This window comes from Bos javanicus, chromosome 4 (assembly GCF_032452875.1).
Source record: "Bos javanicus breed banteng chromosome 4, ARS-OSU_banteng_1.0, whole genome shotgun sequence".
Classification (NCBI taxonomy): domain Eukaryota; kingdom Metazoa; phylum Chordata; class Mammalia; order Artiodactyla; family Bovidae; genus Bos; species Bos javanicus.
In genome coordinates, this window is record NC_083871.1 from 860,087 (window position 1) to 881,479 (window position 21,393).

Below are 21,393 nucleotides of genomic sequence, written 5' to 3' on the forward strand. Positions count from 1 at the left end.
TTCTGGCGCCGCAGCTCCAGAAAAACCACGAGACTCCCCCGTCATCGCGAGATGAGGCCTTCGTTTCCTGCATGGCCTAGAGAGCAATCCCATGTCCTCTCTCCAAACTCCACAGGAGGCTAGATTCCTTTTAGGCAACTCATCGGGCTCCAAGAGATACCCGTCGTGACTCGAGAGGGGAGCGGAGTTCTTTGTTTCCACTCAAGACGAGGCCTGACTCCCCAGGTGAGCATGGAATGCAAACCCGAGATACCTGTAGCCCCTGGAGAGGAACATTAGATTCTGGACACAAACCTAGATGAGGTCTATTTAACCTTCAGTGACGCTAGAGCAATCCCCATCTCTGCTTTGAAACTCGAATGGAAGATTGGACTTCCCTGGGCCAGCACAAGAGGCATCCTGAATTCCGCGTCGTAACTCGAGATTCCCATCGCAACTTGAAGAAAACCACGTGGTTCCCCCGTCATCGCAAGATGAAGCCCTTTCCTGCTACAGAGTCTCAAGAGAAGGCCCACCTTCCGTCTTGAAGGTTGTAAGGGTACTTGGCACCCTTGATTCGACCCAAAAAGTTCCCCGACATACCAGTCTCACTGGAGAGGAACCCTGAGGTTCCCCCCACCACTTCATCGGAGCCCATTCTTCCCTCCTGATCTTGACAGGAGGGTCGATTCCCCTGCTTTCTCTGGAAGGGGTTCCCGACCTTCCCGTTGCACCTCAGGATGAGGCCTGTCTCACGAAGAAATTCGCGACATAGCCTCGTGGGTTCGTCCACATTCTGAAAGACCCCGATTTCCCCGTCCGCTCTTGACAAGAACCCGATGCCCAGACACCTCTTCGAACGCCACCCTGTGGATGAACTCGCAACTCGAAGGGGCACTGACACCACCGTGAATCTTCCGAAAAAACCCGAAGGTTCCAAATACAGCTCGACAAGTGGCCTGTCACCCCGTGAACACCTCCAGAGGCAAGCGGAGTTCCACGCCTCAAACCAGGACGAGGCCTGACTCTCCTGTCCCAACTCTGCAGGGACCCTGCGATCGGGTCTGAAATGGAGAGGAAACCTGAATTTCCTGCCTCAACTGGAGATGAGGCTCTCTTTCATTGCACCAAACCCAGTGGAGTCCCGAGAGGCCCCTCCCAACTCCACTGTATCCCTGACTTCTCAGAGGCACCCTGAGAAGCTCCCTGAGATCACCGGCACAAGTCGAGGGAACCCAGGGTTTTCTGCTGAAACCCGAGGAACACCTCGAGAGTCCTTCTTCAATGCGTCTCGAGGCCCGATTCCCCTACCATGACTCGAGACCAGTGACGGGCTCCCCCTCGCCCGCACATGAAGACCCGACTTCCCTAGCGCCACACGAGAGGCTCTCTGAGCTCGTCGTCTTACCGCGTGAGAAAACCCACACTGGCGCCGCCGCTCGAGAAAAACACCGAAACTACCCCATCCTTGCGAGATGAGGGCCTTCGTTTCCTGCTTGGCCTGTTTCCTGTCACTCAAGAGGCAAGCGGAGTTCCCTGCCTCAACACAAGACGAGGCCTGCTTCTCCTGTCCCAACTCTGCAGGGACCCTGCAATTCGAGTCAGAAATGGAGAGGAACCCTGAGGTTCCTGCCTCAACAGGTGACCAGGCCCTCCTCCATTGCTCCAAACCCAGTGGAGCCCCGAGAGGACCTTCCCAACTCCACAGTATCCCTGATTCTCAGAGGCACCATGAGAAGCTCCCTAAGGTCCCTGGCACAAGTCGAGGGAACCCAAGGTTTCCTTCCGCATCCTGAGAAAGAACTCTAGCGTCCTTCTTCAACACGTCTCAAGGCCCGATTCCCCTACCATGACTCGAGAGCAATGACGCGCTCCCACTCTCCCCCCGCATGGAGACCCGACTTCCCTGGCGTCCCAGGAGAGGCTCCCTGAGCTCCCATTCGTACCTGGTGACAAACCCCACACTGGCGCCACAGCTCCAGATAAACCACGAGTCTCCCCCGTCATCGCGAGATGAAGGCCTTCATTTCCTGCATGGCCTCAACAGCAGTCCTGTGTCATCTCTCCAAACTCCACAGGAGGCTTGACTCCTTTTAGGCCACTCAGTGGGCTCCAAGAGATACCCGTCGTGACTCAAGAGGAGCACGGAGTTCTTTGCTTCCCATCGAGATGAGGCCTGACTCCCCTGGTGAGTCTGAAATGCAACCCTGAGATCCCTGTCGCCCCTGCAGAGGAACATTAGCTTCTGGCCACAAGCCTAGATGAGGTCTATTTGCCCTGCAGTGATTCGAGAGCAATCCCCAGCTCTCCCTTGCACCTCAAATGGAAGATTGGACTTCTCTGGGACAACACAAGAGACATCCTGTATTTCCCATCGTAACTCAAGAATCCCGCCGCAACTCGAGAAAAACCACGTGGTTCCCCTGCCATCGCAAGATGAAGCCCTTTCCCTCGTCGGCGTCTCAAGAGAAGCCCCACGTTTCGTCTTGAAGTTCGAAACGGTGCTTGGCAGCCTTGATGCGACCCACAAAGTTCCCCGACTTACCGGTCTCCCTCGAGAGGAACACCGAGGTTCCCGGCACCACTTCCTCTGAGCCCCTCCTCCCCTCCTCATCTCTACAGGAAGGTCCATTCTCCTATTTTGTCCGAAAGGAGTTCCCGACATTCCCGTTGGAACTCAGGATGAGTCCGGTCTCACAAACATATTCGAGTCGTGACCTCGTGGTTAGTGTCACATTCCGAAGGTCCCCGATGTCCTGGTCTGCTCTTGATAAGAACCTGATGCCCGGACACCTCTTCGAATGCAACCCTGTGTATAAAGTTGCAACACAAAGGGGCACTGACACACCCGTGCATCGTCTGGAAAATCCCGAAAGTTCCATATACTGCTCGACTAGCGTCCTGTCACCCCTTGAACAACTCGAGCGGAAGTGGAGTTCCATACCTGACACAAGAGGAGGCTTGCCTCTCCTGTCCCAACTCTGCAGGGAGCCTGCGATCAGAGTCACAAATGGAGAGGAACCCTGAGGTTTCTGCCTCAACTCCGGAAGAGGCCCTCTTCCATTACACCAAACCCAGTGGAGTGCCGAGAGGCCCCTCCCAACTCCACAGTATTTTTGACTTTTCAGAGGCACCCTGTGAAGCTCCCTGAGGTCACCAGCAGAAGTCCAGGGAACCCAGGGTTTCCTGCCTCAACCCGAGAAAGACCTCGAGAGTCCTTCTTCAACGCGTCTTGAGGAACGATGCCCCTACCGTGACTCCAGAGCAATGACCCACTACCCCTCGCCACTCGCATGCAAGACCTGAGTTCCCTGGCGCCACACGAGAGGCTCCCTGAGCTCCCCGGCGTATATCGTTGGAAACCCCACACTGGTGCCCCAGCTCGAGGAAACCCACGAGTTGCCCGAGTCATCTCGTGATGAGGGCCTTCGTTTCCTGCATGGCCTGGAGAGCAATCCCGAGTCTTCTCTCCAAACTCCACAGGAGGCTTGACTCCCTTTAGGCCACTCAGGGGGCTCCAAGAGATACCCGTCGTGACTCGAGAGGAGAGTGGAATTCTTTGCCTCCACTCGAGATGAGGCCTGAGTCCCCGGGTGCGTTTGGAATGCAACCCCGAGATGCCTGTCGCCCCTGGAGAGGAACATTAGTTTCTGGACACAAGCCTAGATCAGGTCTTATTTGCCCTGTGGTGACTCGAGAGCAATCTCCAGCTCTCCTTATCAACTCGAATGGAAGATTAGACTTCCCTGGGCCAACACAAGAGGCATCCTGAATTGCCCGTCGTAACTCGAGAATCCCGCCCCAACTTGAGAAAAACCAAGTGGTTCCTCCGCCATCACAAGATGAAGCCCTTTCCCGAGACGGCGTCTCAAGAGAACTCCCACGTGCCGTCTTGAAGTTCGAAATGGTACTTGGCAGCCTTGATGCGACCCACAAAATTCCCCGACATACCGGTCTCCCTCGAGAGGAACACCGAGATTTCCCGGCAGCACTTCCTCTGAGCCCCTTCTCCACTCCTGATCTCAACAGGAGGGGCGATTCCCCTGCTTTGTCTCAAAAGGGTTCCCGACCTCCCCGTTGCCCCTCAGGTTGAGGCCTGTCACACGAAGAAATTCGAGACGCAGCCTTGTGGGGGATGCCACATTCCTAAAGACCCTGATTTCCCAGTCCGCTCTTGAGAAGAACCCGATGCCCAGACCGCTCTTCGAATGCAACGCTGTGGATGAAGTCACAACAGGAAGTGTCAAAGACACCCCCGTGTATCGTCTGCAAAAACCCGCAGGTTCCAAATACAGCTCGACAAGTGGCCTGTCACCCCGTGAACACTTCGAGAGGGAAGCGGAGTTCCATGCCTCAACCCAAGATGAGGCCTCAACTCCTGTCCCAACTCTGCAGGGACCCTTCGATCGGAGTCAGAAATGGAGAGGAACCCTGAGGTTCCTGCCTCAACTGGAGATGAGGCCCTCTTCCATTTCACCAAACCCAGTGGAGTCCCGAGAGGCCCCTCCCAACACCACAGTATCCCTGATTTCTCAGAGGCACCCTGCGAAGCTCCCTGAGGTCACTGGCACATGTTGAGGGAACCCAGGGTTTCCTGCCACAACCCAAAAAAGACCTCGAGAATCCTTCTTCAACGCGTCTTGAGGCCCGATTCCCCTACCATGACTCGAGAGAAATGACGTGCTCCCTCTCCCAACTTGCATGGAGACCTGACTTCCCAGCGCCCCACGAGAGGCTCCCTGAGCTCCCCTTCGTACCTCGTGAGAAAAGCCATACTGGCGCCATAACTCGAGAAAAACCACGAGACTCCCCTGTCATCGCGAGATGAGGGCCTTCGTTTCCTGCATGGCCTAGAGAGCAATCCCGAGTCCTGTCTCCAAACTCCACAGGAGGCAGGACTACCTATAGGCCACTCATTGGGCTCCAAGAGATACCCGTTGCGACTCAAGAGGGTAGCGGAGTTCTTTGTTTCCACTCAAGACCAGGCCTGACTCCCCGGGTGAGCCTGGAATGCAACTCCGAGATCACTGTCGCCCATGGAGAGGAACATTAGCTTCTGGACACAAGCCTATATGAGGTCTATTTAATCTTCAGTGACGCGAGAGCAATCCCCAGCTCTGCTTCGCAACTCGAATGGAAGATTGGACTTCCCTGGGTCCACACAAGAGGCATCCTGAATTCCCCGTCGTAATTCGAGAATCCCGCCTCAACTCGAGAAAAACCACGTGGTCCCCCCCCCCCCACATTGCAAGATGAAGCCCTTTCCAGCGACAGCGTCTCAAGAGAAGTCCCACCTGCAGTCTTAAAGTTCGAAACAGTACTTGGCAGCCTTGATGCGACCCACAAAGTACCCCAACCTACAGGTCTCCATCGAGAGGAACCCCGAGGTTTCCCGGGACCATTTCATCTGAGCCCCTTCTCCCCTCCTGATCTCGACAGGAGGATTGATTCCCCTGCTTTGTCTGGAAGGGGTTCCTGACCTTCTCGTCCCACCTCAGGATGAGGCCGGTCTCATGAAGAAATTTGAGACGGCGCCTCGTGGATGGTGCCACATTCCGAAGGACCCCGATTTCCCGGTCTGCTCTTGATAAGAACCCGATGCCCGGACACCTCTTCGAATGCAACCCTGTGGATGAAATCCCAACATGACGCGGCACTGACCCCTCCAAGCATCGTCCAGAAAAAACCATAGGTTCCAAATACAGCTTGACAAGTGGCCTGTCACCCCGTGAACACCTTAAGAGTCAAGCGGAGTTCCATGCCTCAACACAGGACGAGGCCTGACTCTCCTATCCCAACTCTGCAGGGACCTTGCCATCGGAGTCTGAAATGGAGAGGAACCCTGAGGTTCCTGCCTCAACTGGAGATGAGGCCCTATTCCATTGCACCAAACCCTGTGGAGTCCCAAGAGGCCCCTCCCAAATCCACAGTATCCCTGACTTCTCAGAGGCACCCTGAGTAGCTCCCTGAGGTCACCGGCACAAGTCGAGGGAACCCAGGGTTTCCTGCCGCAACCCAAGAAAGACCTCGAGAGTCCTTATTCAATGCATCTCGAGCGCCGATTCCCCTCCCATGATTCGAGAGCAATGACGCGCTCCCCCTCGCCACTGGCATGGGAGACTTGACTTCCCTCGAGCCACACGAGAGGCTCCCTGTTCTCCCCATCGTACCTCGGGAGAAACCCCACACTGGCGCTGCCACTCGAGAAAAACACTGAGACTCTCCCGTCATCGCGAGATGAGGGCCTTCGTTTCCTGCATGGCCTAGAGAGCAATCCCGAGTCCTCTGTCCAACACCAAAGGAGGCTTGACTCCCTTTAGGTCACTCAGTGTGCTCCAAGAGATACCCGTCGCTACTCGAGAGGAGAGTGGAGATCTTTGCTTCCACGCGAGACGAGGCCTGACTCCCCGGGTGAGTTTGGAATGCAACCCCGAGATCCCTGTCGCCCCTGGAGAGGAACATTAGCTTCTGGACACAAGCCAGGATGAGGTCTATTTTCCCTGCTGTGACTCGAGAGCAATCCCCAGCTGTCCTTTGCAACTCGAATGGAGATTAGACTTCCCTGGATCAACACAAGAGGCATCCTGAATTCCCCGTCATAAGTCCAGAATCCCGCCTCATCCAGAAAAACCACGTGGTTCCCCCGTCATCGCAAGACGAAGCCTTATCCAGCTACAGCATCTCAGGAGAAGCACGTTCTATCTTGAAGGTCGAAACGGTACTTGGCACCCATGATGGGACACAAAAATTTCCCCGACATAATGGTCTCACTCAAGAGGAACACCGAGGTTCCCGGCACCACTTCATCTGAGCCCCTGCTCCCCTCCTGATCTCGACAGGAGGGTCCATTCCCCTGCTTTGTCTAGAAGGGGTTCCCGACCTTCCCGTCGCACCTCAGGATGAGGCTTCTCTCACGAGGGAAATCGAGACGGAGTCTCGTGGGTGGTGCCACCTTCCAAAAGCCCCGGATTCCCCGGTCTGCTCTTGATAAGAACCTGATGCACGGACAGCTCTTCAAATGCAACCCTGTGGATGAAGTCAAAACACGAAGTGGCACTGACACCCCCATGCATCGTCCGGAAAAACGGGTAGATTCCAAATACAGCTCAACTAGTGGCCTGTGACCCCGTGAACAACTCGAGCAGCAAGCGGAGTTCCATGCCTCAACACAAGATGAGGCCTCCCTCTAATGTCCCAACTCTGCAGGGACCCTGCGATAGGAGTCAGAAATCGAGCGGAACCCTGAGGTTCCTGCCTCAACTCGGGACGAGGCCCTCTTCCATTGTACAAAACCTAGTGGAGTGCCGAGAGGCCCCTCCCAACTCCACAGTATCCCTGACTTCTCAGAGGCACCCTGAGAAGCTCCCTGAAGTCACCAGCACAAGTGGAGGGAACCCAGGGTTTCCTGCTGCAACCTGAGTAAGACCTTGTGAGTCCTTTTTCAATGCGTCTCGAGGCCGGATTGCCCTACCATGACTCGAGAGCAATGACGTGCTCCCCTTCGCCCCTCACATTGAGACCGGACTTCCCTGGAGCCCCACGAGAGGCTCCCTGAGGTCGCCGTCGTACCTGGTTAGAAACCCCACACTGGCGACGCCGCTCGAGAAAAACCCCGAGACTCCCCCGTCATCGCGAGATGAGGGCCTTCGTTTCCTGCACCGCCTGGAGAGCAATCCCGAGTCCTCTATCCAAACGCCACAGGAGGCTTGACTCTCTTCAGGCCACTCAGTGTGCTCCAGCACGTACCCGTCTCGACTCGAAAGGAGACTGGAGTTCTTTGCTTCCACTCGAGATGAGGCCTGACTCCCCAGGTGAGTCTGAAATGCAACCCCGGGATCCCTGTCTCCCCTGGAGAGGAATATTAGTTTCTGGACACAAGCCTAGATGAGGTCCATGTGCCCTGCAGTGACTCGAGAGAAATCCCCAGCTCTCCCTCGCAACTCGAATGGAAGATTGGACTTCCCTGGGCCAACACCAGAGGCATCCTGAATTCCCCGTCGTAACTCGAGAATCCCACCGCAACTCGAGAAAAACCACGTGGTTCCCCCGCCATCACAAGAGGAATCCCTTTCCCAAGACAGCATCTCAAGAGAAGTCCAACGTTCCGTCTTGAAGTTGGAAATGGTACTTGGCAGCCTTGATGCGACCCACAAAGTTCCCCGACATACCAGTCTCCCTCGAGAGGAACACCAAGCTTCCCGGCAGCACTTCCTCTGAGCCCCTTCTCCCCTCCTGATCTCGACAGGAGGGTCGATTTCCCTGCTTTTTTTTTTTATATATATATACATGTTATTTTACATGTTTCAATGCCGTTCTCCCAAATCTTCTCACCCTCTCCCTCTACCACAGAGTTCATAAGACTGTTTTATACATCAGTGTCTCTTTTGCTGTCTCATACACAGGGTTATTGTTACCATCGTTTTAAATTCCATATATATGCGTTAGTATACTGTATTGGTGTTTTTCTTTCTGGCTTCACTCTGTATAATAGGCTCCAGTTTCATCCACCTCATTAGAACTGATTCAAATGTATAATTTTTAATGGCTGAGTAATACTCCATTGTGTATATGTACCACAGCTTTCTTATCCATTCATCTGCTGATGGACATCTAGGTTGCTTCCATGTCCTGGCTATTATAAACAGTGCTGCGATGAACATTGGGGTACACATGTCTCTTTCCCTTCTGGTTTCCTCAGTGTGTATGCCCAGCAGTGGGATTGCTGGATCATAAGGCAGTTCTATTTCCAGTTTTTTAAGGAATCTCCACACTGTTCTCCATAGTGGCTGTACTAGTTTGCATTCCCACCAACTTTGTAAGAGGGTTCCCTTTTCTCCACACCCTCTCCAGCATTTATTGCTTGTAGACTTTTGGATCACAGCCATTCTTACTGGTGTGAAATGGTACCTCATAGTGGTTTTGATTTGCATTTCTCTGATAATGAGTGATGTTGAGCATCTTTTCATGTGTTTGTTAGCCATCTGTATGTCTTCTTTGGAGAAATGTCTATTTAGTTCTTTGGCCGATTTTTTTATTGGGTCGTTTATTTTTCTGGAGTTGAGCTGTAGGAGTTGCTTGTATATTTTTGAGATTAGTTGTTTGTCAGTTGCTTCATTTGCTATTATTTTCTCCCATTCTGAAGGCTGTCTTTTCACCTTGCTAATAGTTTCCTTTGATGTGCAGAAGCTTTTAAGGTTAATTAGGTCCCACTTGTTTATTTTTGCTTTTATTTCCAATATTCTGGGAGGTGGGTCATAGAGGATCCTGCTGTGATGTATGTCAGAGAGTGTTTTGCCTATGTTCTCCTCTAGGAGTTTTATAGTTTCTGGTCTTATGTTTAGATCTTTAATCCATTTTGAGTTTATTTTTGTGTATGGTGTTAGAAAGTGGTCTAGTTTCATTCTTTTGCAAGTGGTTGACCAGATTTCCCAGCACCACTTGTTAAAGAGATTGTCTTTAATCCATTGTATATTCTTGCCTCCTTTGTCAAAGATAAGGTGTCCATATGTGCGTGGATTTATCTCTGGGTTTTCTATTTTGTTCCATTGATCTATATTTCTGTCTTTGTGCCAGTACCATACTGTCTTGATAACTGTGGCTTTGTAGTAGAGCCTATAGTCAGGTAGGGTGATTCCTCCAGTTCCATTCTTCTTTTTCAAGATCGCTTTGGCTATTCGAGGTTTTTTGTATTTCCATACAAATTGTGAAATTATTTGTTCTAGCTCTGTGAAGAATACCGTTGGTAGCTTGATAGGGATTGCATTGAATCTATAAATTGCTTTGAGTAGTATACTCATTTTCACTATATTGATTCTTCCAATCCATGAACATGGTATATTTCTCCATCTATTAGTGTCCTCTTTGATTTCTTTCACCAGTGTTTTATAGTTTTCTATATATAGGTCTTTAGTTTCTTTAGGTAGATATATTCCTAAGTATTTTACTCTTTCCGTTGCAATGGTGAATGGAACTGTTTCCTTAATTTCTCTTTCTGTTTTCTCATTATTAGTGTATAGGAATGCAAGGGATTTCTGTGTGTTGATTTTATATCCTGCAACTTTACTATAGTCATTGATTAGTTCTAGTAATTTTCTGGTGGAGTCTTTAGGGTTTTCTATGTAGAGGATCATGTCATCTGCAAATAGTGAGAGTTTTACTTTTTCTTTTCCAACTTAGATTCCTTTTATTTCTTTTTCTGATCTGATTGCTGTGGCCAAAACTTCCAAAACTATGTTGAATAGTAATGGTGAAAGTGGGCTCCCTTGTCTTGTTCCTGGCTTTAGAGGACATGCTTTCAATTTTTCACCATTGAGGATAATGTTTGCTGTGAGTTTGTCATATATAGCTAATAAAAGCTATATATAATAGGAGGTATGTTCCTTCTATTCCTGCTTTCTGGAGAGTTTTTATCATAAATGGATGTTGAATTTTGTCAAAGGCTTTCTCTGCATCTATTGAGATAATCATATGGTTTTTATTTTTCAATTTGTTAATGTGGTGTATTACATTGATTGATTTGCGGATATTGAAGAATCCTTGCATCCCTGGGATAAAGCCCACTTGATCATGGTGTATGATCTTTAATGCTATAATTTTGTTAAGGATTTTTGTATCTATGTTCATCAGTGATATTGGCCTGTAGTTTTCTTTTTTTGTGGGATCTTTGTCAGGTTTTGGTGTTAGGGTGAAGGTGGCTTCATAGAATGAGTTTCGAAGTTTACCTTCCTCTGCAATTTTCTGGAAGAGTTTGAGTAGGATAGGTGTTAGCTCTTCTCTAAATTTTTGGTAGAATTCAGCTGTGAAGCCATCTGGACCTGGGCTTTTGTTTGCTGGAAGATTTTTGATTACAGTTTCAGTTTCCGTGCTTGTGATGGGTCTGTTAAGATTTTCTATTTCTTCCTGGCCCAGTTTTGGAAAGTTGTACTTTTCTAAGAATTTGTCCATTTCTTCCACGTTGTCCATTTTATTGGCATATAATTGTTGATAGTAGTCTCTTATGATCCTTTGTATTTCTGTGTTGTCTGTTGTGATCTCTCCAGTTTCATTTCTAATTTTATTGATTTGATTTTTCTCCCTTTGTTTCTTGATGAGTCTGGCTAATGGTTTGTCAATTTTATTTATCCTTTCAAAGAACCAGCTTTTGGCTTTGTTGATTTTTGCTATGGTCTCTTTTGTTTCTTTTGCATTTATTTCTGTCCTAATTTTTAAGATTTCTTTCCTTCTACTAACCCTGGGGTTCTTCATTTCTTCCTTTTCTAGTTTCTTTGGGTGTAGAGCTAGTTTATTTATTTGACTTTTTTCTTGTTTCTTGAGGTGTGCCTGTATTGCTATGAACTTTCCCCTTAGGACTGCTTTTACCATGTCCCACAGGTTTTGGGTTGTTGTGTTTTCATTTTCATTGTTTCTATGCAAATTTTGATTTCTTTTTTGATTTCTTCTGTGATTTGTTGGTTATTCAGCAGCGTGTTGTTCAGCCTCCATATGTTGGAATTTTTAATAGTTTTTCTCCTGTAATTGAGATCTAATCTTACTGCATTGTGGCCAGGAAAGATGCTTGGAATGACTTCTATTTTTTTTTAATTTACCAAGGCTAGCTTTATGGCCCAGGATGTGATCTATCCTGGAGAAGGTTCCATGTGCGCTTGAGAAAAAGGTGAAATTCATTGTTTTGGGATGAAATGCCCTATAGATATCAATTAGGTCTAACTGGTCTATTGTATCGTTTAAAGTTTGTGTTTCCTTGTTAATTTTCTGTTTAGTTGATCTATCCATAGGTGTGAGTGGGGTATTAAAGTCTCCCACTATTATTGTGTTATTGTTAATTTCTCCTTTCATACTTGTTAGCATTTGTCTTACATACTGCGGTGCTCTCGTGTTGGGTGCATATATATTTATAATTGTTATATCTTCTTCTTGGATTGATCCTTTGATCATTATGTAGTGACCTTCTTTGTCTCTTTTCACAGCCTTTGTTTTAAAGTCTATTTTATCTGATATAAGTATTGCTACTCCTGCTTTCTTTTGGTCCCTATTTGCATGGAAAATCTTTTTCCAGCCCTTCACTTTCAGTCTGTATGTGTCCCCTGTTTTGAGGTGGGTCTCCTGTAGACAACATATGTAGGGGTCTTGTTTTTGTATCCATTCAGCCAGTCTTTGTCTTTTGGTTGGGGCGTTCAACCCATTTATGTTTAAGGTAATTACTGATAAGTATGATCCCATTGCCATTTACTTTATTGTTTTGGGATCGAATTTATACACCATTTTTGTGTTTCCCATCTAGAGAATATCCTTTAGTATTTGTTGGAGAGCTGGTTTGGTGGTGCTGAATTCTCTCAGCTTTTTCTTGTCTGAAAAGCTTTTGATTTCTCCTTCATTGTTGAATGAGATCCTTGCTGGGTACAATAATCTGGGCTGTAGGTTATTTTCTTTCATCATTTTAAGTATGTCTTGCCATTCCCTCCTGGCTTGAAGAGTTTCTATTGAAAGATCAGCTGTTATCCTTATGGGAATTCCCTTGTGTGTTATTTGTTGTTTTTCCCTTCCTGCTTTTAATATTTGTTCTTTGTGTTTTATCTTTGTTAATTTGATTAATATGTGTCTTGGGGTGTTTCGCCTTGGGTTTATCCTGTTTGGGACTCTCTGGGTTTCTTGGACTTGGGTGATTATTTCCTTCCCCATTTTAGGGAAGTTTTCAACTATTATCTCCTCAAGTATTTTCTCATGGTCTTTCTTTTTGTCTTCTTCTTCTGGGACCCCTATGATTCGAATGTTGTAGCGTTTAATATTGTCCTGGAGGTCTCTGAGATTGTCCTCATTTCTTTTAATTCGTTTTTCTTTTATCCTCTCTGATTCATTTATTTCTACCATTCTATCTTCTAATTCACTAATCCTATCTTCTGCCTCTGTTATTCTACTATTTGTTGCCTCCAGAGTGTTTTTAATTTCATTTATTGCATTATTCATTATATATTGACTCTTTTATTTCTTCTAGGTCCTTGTTAAACCTTTCTTGCATCTTCTCAATCCTTGTCTCCAGGCCATTTATCTGTGATTCCATTTTAATTTCAAGATTTTGGATCAATTTCACTATCATTATTTGGAATTCTTTATCAGGTAGATTCCCTATCTCTTCCTCTTTGGTTTGGTTTGGTGGACATTTATCCTGTTCCTTTATCTGCTGGGTATTCCTCTGTCTCTTCATCTTATTTAAATTGCTGAGTTTGGGGTGTCCTTTCTGTATTCTGGCAGTTTGTGGAGTTCTCTTTATTGTGGCGTTTCCTCGCTGTGTGTGGGTTTGTACAGGTGGCTTGTCAAGGTTTCCTGGTTAGGGAAGCTTGTGTCGGTGTTCTGGTGGGTGGAGCTGTATTTCTTCTCTCTGGAGTGCAATGAGATGTCCAGTAATGAGTTATGAGATGTCTATGGTTTTGGGGTGACTTTGGACAGCCTGTATCTTGAAGCTCAGGGCTGTGTTCCTTTGTTGCTGGAGAATTTGCTTGGTATGTCTTGCCCTGGAACTTGTTGGCCCTTGTGTGGTGCTTGGTTTCAGTGTCAGTATGGAGGCGTTTAATGAGCTCCTGTCAATTAATGTTCCTTGGAGTCAGGAGTTCCCTGGAGTCGGGGTTTTGACTTAAGCCTCCTGCTTCCAGTTATTGGTCTTATTTTTACAGTAGTTTCAAAACTTCTCCTTCTATACTGCACCATTGATAAAACATCTACATTAAAGATGAAAAGTTTCTCTACCGTGAGGGTCACTCAGAGAGGTTCACAGCGTTACATGGAGAAGAGAAGAGGGAGGAGGGAGTTAGAGATGACCCAAATGAGATGAGGTGGAATCAATAGTGGAGAGAGTGGGCTAGCCAGTAGTCACTTCCTTATGTGCACTCCACAACTGGACCGCTCAAAGATGTTCACGGAGTTATACAGAGAAGAGAAGAAGGAGGAAGGAGACAGAGGTGGCCAGAAGGATAAAAGGGGGAATGAAAAGGAGGGAGACAGATCCAGCCAGTAATCAGTTCCCTAAGTGTTCTCCACCGTCTGGAACACACAGACATACACAGAGTTGGGTAGAGTAGAGAGGGGTTAGGGAGGAGACACAGGCAACCTGGTGGAGAAAAAGGAGAGTCCAAAGGGAGGGAGAGCAGTCAAGCCAGTAATCTCGCTCCCTAGTGAAAAATGGGTACTGAAGATTGGGTTCTTAAAGGTATAAAATTGGTAACAAATACACAAAAGCAAAAATTAAAAATCTAGAGTAGAGTTTGGAATTTCAAAAATACGATGTTAAAGAAAAGAAGAAGGAAAAGAAAGAGAGAAAAAATGAACAAACACCCAATCAAAAAGTGGGCCAAAGAACTAAATAGACATTTCTCCAAAGAAGACATACAGATGGCTAACAAACACATGAAAAGATGCTCAACATCACTCATTATCAGAGAAATGCAAATCAAAACCACTATGAGGTACCATTTCACACCAGTAAGAATGGCTGCAATCCAAAAGTCTACAAATAATAAATGCCGGAGAGGGTGTGGAGAAAAAGGAACCCTCTTACACTGTTGGTGGGAATGCAAACTAGTACAGCCACTATGGAGAACAGTGTGGAGATTCCTTAAAAAACTGAAAATAGAACTGCCTTATGATCCAGCAATCCCACTGCTGGGCATACACACTGAGGAAACCAGAAGGGAAAGAGACACGTGTACCCCAATGTTCATTGCAGCACTGTTTATAATAGCCAGGACATGGAAGCAACCTAGATGTCCATCAGCAGATGAATGGATAAGAAAGCTGTGGTACGTATACACAATGGAGTATTACTCAGCCATTAAAAAGGATACATTTGAATCAGTTCTAATGAGGTGGATGAAACTGGAGCCTATTATACAGAGTGAAGTAAGCCAGAAGGAAAAACATAAATACAGTATACTAACACATATATATGGAATTTAGAAAAATGGTAACAATAACCCGGTGTACGAGACAGCAAAAGAGACACTGATGTATAGAACAGTCTTATGGACTCCGTGGGAGAGGGAGAGAGTGGGAAGATTTGGGAGAATGGTATTGAAACATGTAAAATATCATGTAAGAAACGAGTTGCCAGTCCAGGTTCGATGCACGATACTGGATGCTTGGGGCTAGTGCACTGGGACGACCCAGAGGGATGGTATGGGGAGGGAGGAGGGAGGAGGGTTCAGGATGGGGAACACATGTATACCTGTGGTGGATTCATTTTGATATTTGGCAAAACTAATACAGTTATGTAAAGTTTAAAAATAAAATAAAATTTAAAAAAAATAAAATAATTCTTAAATACAGGAAAAAAAAAAACGAACAAACAAAAACAAACAAGGTCGTGAAAATTATAAAGAAAATATAGGTACAAAATTGATAACTAATACCAAAAAGCAAAAGTTAAAAATCTAGAGTAGAGTTTGGAATTTCAAAAATACAATGTTAAAAAAAAGAAGAAGAAAAATAAAGACAGAAAACAAACTAACAAACAAAAACAAACAATGTTGCAAAAATTATAAAGAAAATACAGGTACAAAATTGATATCAAATACCAAAAAGCATAAATTAAAAATCTAGAGTAGAGTTTGGAATTTCAGATATACAATGTTATATAAAAGAAGAAGAGAAATAAACAGAGAAAAAAAAAGTCACAGAAATTATAAAAAAACTATAGATACAAAATTGATAACATATACCAAAAAGCTAAAATTAAAAATCTAGAGTAGAGTTTGGAATTTCAAAAATACAATGTTAAAGAAAAGAAGGAAAAAAAAGGACAAAAAAATATAAAAATATATATATATGAAGTTTGCTGAAGAAGAAAAAAATAGGGTCTTTTTTTTTTTTTTTTTTTGCAAAGTAATAGGTTATAAAAGTGAAATTTAGAGGAACAATAGAGGACTTAAATTTTTTTTAAAAAAAATTTAAAAAAAGAGAAAGAATGATCGTAAAAATAGTAAAAATATATCTAGGACTTTCTCTGGTTTTGTTGTGAGTATTGTGAGTTCAGTTCATTTTTGGCTAGTTCCTTGGTCCGACTTACATTTCTCAAGATCTATAGGCCCCTTTCTATGTAGTCCTTAGTAACCACAGGTTTTTAATCTATTGCCTGTAGCTTCCAAGGCATTTCCCTCTGTTATAGCTTCTTCTGTTTGCTGGTCTCTTCAGTGTCTGGTTTCGGCCCTGACACAAAGGGGACGGTGGAGGACACTTTTTTTTTTTTTTTTTTTTTTAGGCTCACTTGTTCAGTCACACTGTGGGGAGGGAGGGAGGGAGGGAGGTTGCAAACAAATAACACTGGCGTGCGCTCGCAGTGCCTCAGCCACACTGGGTCTGCCCCCGCTCACGGAGCGTGTAGCCTCCCTGCCCACACTGCTGGGGCTCTAGGTTGTTCTGCCGGGAAACATCCGAGGCCGGCTCTGGGCTGCCTTCACTTCCAGGTGCAAGCCGCTTAGGTTCAGGCACTCGGGTAGTCCTCAGAGGCACAGACTCGGTTGGGCCTGCGTTTTGTGCTCTTCCCAGGCCTGAGCAGCTCAGGTGATGAGGTGTTCAGCGAGCGCCATTGCTGCAACTTATCACCTCCCTGCCACTTGATTATATGGGTGTACAACCGGCGCACCTTCTCAGGCAGATGTTGACCGTCCAGACCCCCAAGAAGTTTTAGTTAGCAAAGAAGCCTGCTTACAGGTTTATAGATAATGTCTCTCTGGGGCTGCGATTGCCCCCTTCCAGCTCTGGCTGCCTGTCACTGGAGGGGGAAGGTCTGCAGCCGGCTATCTCTGTTCAGTCCTTTGTTCCGTGCTCACGCCTGGCGGTGTCTTAGGTTAGGGCCAGCTTTTCGCGTGGTAGATATCCCACAGTCTGGTTTGCTAGCCCAAATTATTTCTCTCAGATAGCGCTCGGGGTATTCAGGCCAGGTTCTTACTCTGAGCGATGCAGCCTGCGCCGCCTCCCTGCCCAGTCCCCACTTGCTAATGGCGTGTGCAGGCGTCTGCACTGCTTCTCCACTGGGAGAGTTACCGTAGGGTTTGAAATCGGCGAGTTTTAATTGTTTATTTATTTTTTCTCCCTGTAATGTTGCCCTCTGTGCTTCCAAATCTCGGCACACATTCGGCAGTGAGAAGGTTTCCTGGTGTTTGGAAACTTCTCTCTTTCTAAGACTCCCTTCCCAGGACGGAACTTCATCCCTCCCTCTTTTGTCTCTTTTTTTGTCTTTTATATTTTTTCCTACCTCCTTTTGAAGACTTGGGTTGCTTTTCTGGGTGCCTGATGTCCTCTGTCGGCATTCAGAAGTTGTTTTGTGGAATTTACTCGATGTTTATATGCTTTCTGATGAATTTGTGGGGGATAGAGTGTTCTCCCTGGCCTACTCCTCGCCATCTTGGATCCTCCCCTATTCCCCTGCATAGTCTGGAAGGGCTTCCCGACTTTCCCGTCGCAATTCAGGATGAGGCCGGTCTCACGAAGAAATTCGAGACGTAGCCTCGTGGGTGGTGCCACATTCGGAAGGACCCTGATTTCCCGGTCTACTCTTGATAAGAACCCGATGCCCGGACACCTCTTTCGAATGCAACCCTGTGGATGAAGTTGCAACACGAAGGGGCCCTGACACCCCCGAGCATTGTCCAGAAAACCAGTAGGTTTCAAATTCAGCTCGACAAGTGGCCTGTCACACCGTGAACACCTCGACAGGCAAGCGGAGTTTCATGCCTCAACACAAGACGAGGCCTGCCTCTCCTGTCCCAACTCTGCAGGGACCCTGTGATCGGAGTAGAGAAATGGAGAGGAACCCTGAGGTTCCTGCGTCAACTCGGAACAAGGCCCTATTCATTACACCAAAACCAGTGGAGTCCCGAGAGGGCCCTCCCAACCCCACAGTATCCCTGAGTTTTCAGAGGCACCCTGAGAAGCTCCCTGAGGTCACCGGCACAAGTCGAGGGAACCCAGGGTTTCCTGCCACAACCCGAGAAAGACCTCGAGAGTCCTTCTTCAACGCGTCTTGAGTCCCGATTCCCCTAGCATGACTCGAGAGCAATGACCCGCTCCCCCTCGCCACTCGCATGGGAGACCTGACTTCCCTGGCGCCACACGAGAGGCTCCCTGAGCTCCCCGTCGTACCTCGTGGGAAACCCCACACTGACGCCACAGCTCGATAAAAAGCAGGAGGCGCCCCGATCATCGCGAGATGAGGGCCTTCGTTTCCTGCATGGCCTAGAGAGCAATCCCGAGTCCTCTCTCCAAACACCACAAGAGGCTTGACTCCCTTTAGGCCACTCAGTGGGCTCCAAGTGTTACCCGTCAGGACTCGAGAGGAGAGCGGAGTTCTTTGCTTCCATTCGAGAGGAGGCCTGACTCCCCGGGTGAGTCTGGAATGCAACCCCGAGATCCCTGTCGCCCCTGGAGAGGAACATTAGCTTTTGGACACAAGCATAGATAAGGTCTATTTGCCCTGCTGTGACTCCAGAGCAATCCCCCGCTCTCCTGGGCAACTCGAATGCAAGATTGGACTTCCCTTGGCCAACACAAGAGGCATCCTGAATTACCTGTTGTAAATCGAGAATCCCACCGCAACTCGAGAAAAACCACGTGGTTCCCCCACGATCGAAAGATGAAGCCTTTTCCCGCGACGGCGTCTCCAGAGAAGGCCCACGTTCCATCTTGAAAGTCGAAAGGATACTTGGCAGCCTTGATAAGACCCACAAAGTTGCCCGACATACCAGTCTCCCTCGAGAGGAACACCGAGGTTCCCGGCACCACTTCCTCTGAGACCCTTCTCCCCTCCTGATCTCGACAGGCGTGTCGATTCCCCTGCTTCGTCTGGAAGGGGTTCCTGACCTTCCTGTGTCACCTCAGGATGAGGCCGGTCTCATGAAAAAATTCGAAAGGTGGCCTCGTGGGTGGTGCCACATTCCGAAGGACCCCGATGTCCCGGTCCGCTCTTGATAAGAACCCGATGCCCAGACACCTCTTACAATGCAACCCTGTGGATGAAGTCACCAAAGGAAGGGGCCCTGACACCCGCGTTATCGTCCGGAAAAACTAGTAGGTTCCAAATACAGCTCGACAAGTGGCCTGTCACCCTGTGAACACCTCGAGCGGCAAGCGGAGTTCCATGTCTCAACCCAAGATGAGGCCTGCCTCTCCTGTCCCAACTCTGCGGGGAGCCTGCGATTGGAGTACAGAAATGGAGAGGAACCCTGAGGTTCCTGCCTCAACTGGAGATGAGACCCTCTTCCATTGCACCAAACCCAATGGTGTCCCGAGAGGCCCCTCCCAACTCCACAGTATCCCTGACTTCTCAGAGCCACCCTAAGAAGCTACCTGAGGTCACCGGCACAAGTCGAGGGAACCCAGGGTTTCTTGCCGCAACCTGAGAAAGACCTTGAGCGTCCTTCTTCAACGCATCTTGAGGCCCGATTCCCCTACCATGACTCGAGAGCAATGACAGGCAACCCCTCGCCCATTGCATGGGAGACTTGACTTCCCTGGCAGCACATGAGAGGCTCCCTGAACTTGCGGTCATACCTCGTGAGAAACCCGACACTGGCGCCGCCACTGGAGAAAAACTCCGAGACTCCCACGTCATAGGGAGATGAGGGCCTTCGTTTCCTGCATGGCCTGGAGAGCAATCCCGAGTCCTCTCTCCAAACTCCACAGGAGGCTTGACTCCCTTTTGGCTACTCAGTGGGCTCCAAGAGATACCCGTCGCGACTCGAGAGGAGAGCGGAGTTCTTTGCTTTCACTCGAGATGAGGACTGACTCCCCAGGTGAGTCTGGAATGCAACCCCGAGATCCCTGTCGCCCCTGGAGAGGAACATTAGTTTCTGGACACAAGCCTAGATGTGGTCTATTTGCCCTGCAGTGATTCGAGAGCAATCCCGAGCTCTCCCTCACACCTCGAATGGAAGATTGGACTTCCCTGGGCCAAAAAAAGAGGCATCCTGAATTCCCCGTCGTAACTCGAGAATCCCGCCGCAACTCGAGAAAAAACAGGTGGTTCCCCTGCCATCGCAAGATGAAGCCCTTTCCCGAGACAGCATCTCAAGAGAAGTCCCAAGTTCCGTCTTGAAGGTCAAAACGGTACTTGGCACCCTTGATGCGACCCAAAAAGTTCCCCAACATACCGGTCTTCCTCTAGAGGAACTCCGAGGTTCCCGGCACCACTTCCTCTGAGCCCCTGCTCCCCTCCTGATCTCGACAGGAGGGTTCATTCCCCTGCTTTGTCTGGAAGGTGTTCCCGACCTTCCCGTCGCACCTCAGGATGAGACCGGTCTCACGTGGGAATTCGAGACGGAGCCTCGTGGGCGGTGCCACCTTCCGAAAGACCCCAATTTCCCAGTCCGCTCTTGACAAGATCCCGATGCCGGGACACCTCTTTGATCGAAATCCTGTGGATGAAGTCGCAACACAAAGGGGCACTGACACCCTCGTGCAACGTCCGGAAAAACCCGCAGTTTCCAAATACAGCTCGGATGTGGCCTGTCACCCCGTGCACACCTCGAGAGGCAAGCGGAGTTCCATGCCTCAACACAAGACGAGGCCTGCCTCTCCTGTCCCAACTCTGCAGGGACCCTGGGATCGGAGTCAGAAATGGAGAGGAACCCTGAGGTTCTGGCCTCAAGTCGGGACGAGGCCCTCTTCCATTGCACCAAACCCAGTGGAGTCCACAAAGGCTTTTTCTCGAGTGGCTGTGTAAGTGTGGGGTTTCTCACGAGGTCCAACGGGGAGCTCAGGGAGCCTTTCGTGCGGCGACAGGGATGTGAGGTCTCCCATGCAAGTGCCGAGGGGGAGCGCATCATTGCTCTCGAGGCAAGGTAGGGGAATTGGGCCTCAAGATGCTTTGAATAAGGACTCTCGAGGTCCTTCTGAGGTTGCGGCAGGAAACCCTGTGTTCCCTCGACTTGTGCCAGTGACCTCAGGAAGCTTCTCAGTGTGCTTCTGAGAAGTCAGGAATACTGTGGATTTGGGAGGGGCCTCTCGGGACTCCACTGGGTTTGGTGCAATGGAAGAGGGCCTCGTCCCGAATTGAGGCAGGAACCTCAGGGTTCCTCTCCATTTCTGACTCCGATCGCATGGTCCCTGCAGAGTTGGGACAGGAGAGGCAGGCCTCGTCTTGTGTTGAGGCATGGAACTCCGCTTGACACTCGAGGTGTTCACGGGGTGACAGGCCACTTGTCGAGCTGTATTTGGAACCTGCGGGTTTTTCCGGACGATGCACGGGGGTGTCAGTGCCCCTTCGTGTTGTGACTTCATCGACAGGTCTGCATTCGAAGAGGTGTCCGGGCATCGGGTTCTTATCAAGAGCAGACCAGGACATCTTGGTCCTTCGGAATGTGGCACAATCCACGAGGCCACGTCTCCAATTTCTTCGTGAGACCGGCCTCATCCTCAGGTGCGATGGGA

General features: G+C 48.5%; 1 long non-coding RNA gene across 1 annotated transcript; it reads right to left on the bottom strand.

Moving 5' to 3' along the window:
* Window positions 1-825: 825 nt before the first annotated feature.
* LOC133246767 (uncharacterized) lies at window positions 826-19,104 on the bottom strand. The gene is made up of 3 exons (XR_009736167.1): window positions 18,839-19,104; window positions 5,473-5,605; window positions 826-846 (listed from the first exon to the last, which is right to left on the bottom strand). It is a non-coding gene; the product is annotated as an uncharacterized LOC133246767 (long non-coding RNA).
* Window positions 19,105-21,393: the final 2,289 nt, after the last annotated feature.